The following is a 2,775-nucleotide window of genomic DNA, read 5'->3' as shown; positions in this document are numbered from 1 at the left end:
AGGCCCAGGCAAAGCGGGAGAGCAGGGAGGTGGGCTTGCTTTTCTTTTTTTCTTCTCTTCTCTTCTCTTCTCTTCTCTTCTCTTCTCTTCTCTTCTCTCCTCTCCTCTCCTCTCCTCTCCTCTCCTCTCCTCTCCTCTTTCTTTTCTTTTCTTCTTTTCCTTCCCTTCCCTTCCCTCACTTCCCTTCCCTTCCTTCCCTTTCCTTCCTTCCTTCTCCTCTCCTCTCCTCTCCTCTCCTCTTTCTTTTCTTTTCTTCTTTTCCTTCCCTTCCCTTCCCTCACTTCCCTTCCCTTCCTTCCCTTTCCTTCCTTCCTTCCTTCCTTCCTTCCTTCCTTCCTTCCTTTCAAAAGATTTTATCTATTTATTTGAGAAAGAGAGAGCACAAACTGTGGGGAGAGGCTGAAGGAGAGAGAGAAGCAGACTCCCCACTGAGCAGGGAGCCCAACGCAGGGCTCAATCCCAGGATCCCAGGATCATGACTTGAGCCTAAGACAGATGCTTAACCAGCTGAGCCACCCAGGCGCCCCAGGAATGACTTTCTATGTGAAAGGCATGGTGTGCATGAGACGTGAGCTGCTTGGGGTGCTGGAGTTGGAGGGGCTGGTGAACCAGCCGCTCACAGGGAAACACGGAAGAACATGGATATCAGATCTGGAGCCTGGGAGGCCGGTGAAGTGACAGTGGCAAAGTAGGCTTGGGGAGGGAGGGGGCTTCCACGTGGGGGGTGAGGAAGAGGAAGCAGAAGACTCCATATATGCTTGCCCCAGGGTGCCTACGAAAGTGGGGTCCCCTGTCAGGAGCCGGGTTTGGTGGCATTGGAGCTGCTGGGGCTTTGCCCTCAAAGCTGAGGCTGCAGGGAGGTTGGTCTGCAGCGGGCACCGTGAGGCCGCGTGGGGAGCGACGGTGGAGGTGTGGAGCGCACGGGAGAGGCAGTTATAGGGACCAGCGTTTGAGGCACCTGGCCGTTTGGGGGCTGCGAGGGGAGGAGGCCTGCTGGAGGAGAAGGCTAGGTCCGACCCCCAGAAGTCCTGAAAGAAAGGTCTGGGCAGGCCTCAGTGGGCTCTGTCAGGCCCCTGTCATTAGAGAAGCTTCTGGATTCCTCTTCAGAATACAGCAGAGAATCTGATATCCTTCATGAGACACACCCCGGTTCAAATCTTGGCTCTTCCACATTCTGTCAGATGACCCTCGAGCCTCAGTTTCCTTGCCTGACAATGGGAAGGAAGGGGCTAGCTCTGCAGAGAGCAGGAGGAGTGTACAACCTCGAGAGGTGGGGAGCTGCCAAGCAACAGCAGTGCCTGAGCCCGAGGAGAAGTTCAGAGATGGTGGCCGGGCTGCTCCTGTGGGGCTTCCAGGCCAAGCTGAAGGGTCCAGATTTGATTATGAATGTGCTGGAAACTACTGGAAGGCTTAAAAGGGGGGAGCTGCAAAGAAATGACCTGATTCGGCTCTGGGAAAGATTGTTCTGGTTGCTGAGTGGAGAGCAGACTGGAGGGGTGAGGAGTGGAAATGGGGGGCCAGGAAGGGGGCTTCTGTGGACCTGGCTCAGGGACAGGTGATGGCCGCTCGGACCAGCGTAGGGGCTGAACAGAGCAACGAGCTCCCCACCTGCTTGCACAGGCCGGGGTGGGGGAGCAAGCCTGGCCTGCCCGCTCAGCCCTCACCTGACTTTAACACCCAGCCCGGGCACCTGCGGCACTTCTGTGTGTCAGGCGGGGTACAACCCACGGACTGCTGAAACCAAACCCGGGCCCTTTTCCCCTCTTGTTCCTGTTACGGTTCAGTGTGGTTTGCGGAGTAGGGAGTGGGGCCTTCAGGTGCCCACTAGGGCTTCATGTCTCTAGTGGATTCTGGCAGGGGAGGGGGAGAGAGAGGCGGAGAGGGAGAGGGCAGAGAGGGGGAGGGTGCAGAGGAAGAGGGGGACAGGAAGAGTGGGAAGAGAGAGAGAAGGAGGAGAGGAGAAGAGAGAGGAGGGGGAGAGGGGGGAGAGAAGAGGGGGTTCAGGAAGAGTGGGAAGAGAGAGAGGGAGGAGAGGGGAAGAGAGAGGAAGGGGAGAGGGAGAGGGGGAGACAGAGAGGGAGGAGAGGCAGGAGGAGAGACAGGAGAGGGGGAGGGGGAAGGAGACAGACCCACACAGAGGAGTAACATGGTGAGCGTTTTAGGTCCCGGAGTAGGACAAAATCACTTCCACCACATCCCACTTGGGCCCCTCAGTCCCACGGCTCCACCGGACTGCTAGGGAAGCTGACCAATGGAGTCCAGCAGATGCCCAGGAGGATGGGGCCCAACGGGAGAGAGAGGGACCCATTCCCACCTTCTCTCCACCACGATGTGCCCCCCCCCTCCCCCGGCTCCGCGTGCTCCTCCAGCCGTTAGATTTTAGGTGGAGGATGCAGACCACGCAGGGCTGAAGCTCTCCCGGCTCCCCCATAGCCACCCCTGCCCCTCCACCTCAGGGATCCTGCCTGGCCTGAGCCCCTAAGCAGAAGCTCAACCCTCTGGGCCTGGCTGGGGGATGCTTCCCGCTGTCACTCTCCCCCTCCCTGTTCAAACCGCCTCAGCAGGGGGAGGACGCATGATGCCCTATTACCGCCACGGCCGACTGGATGGAGCCCCCTCCCTCCCCTGGGCCTAGGCTGGCCTGTGGCCTGCTGCTGCTCAGAAAGTCGGCTCAGGTCCTTCACTTGCTGTTGGGCCATCTTGGACGCCCAATAAATGTTTGCTGAATGAAAGAGAGAGGGGTCTAAGGAAAGAAGGACGGAGGAGGGGAACTAT

This window comes from Ursus maritimus, unplaced genomic scaffold (assembly GCF_017311325.1).
Source record: "Ursus maritimus isolate PB19 unplaced genomic scaffold, ASM1731132v1 scaffold_21, whole genome shotgun sequence".
NCBI lineage: Eukaryota > Metazoa > Chordata > Mammalia > Carnivora > Ursidae > Ursus > Ursus maritimus.
This window is presented reverse-complemented; position numbering follows the sequence as displayed.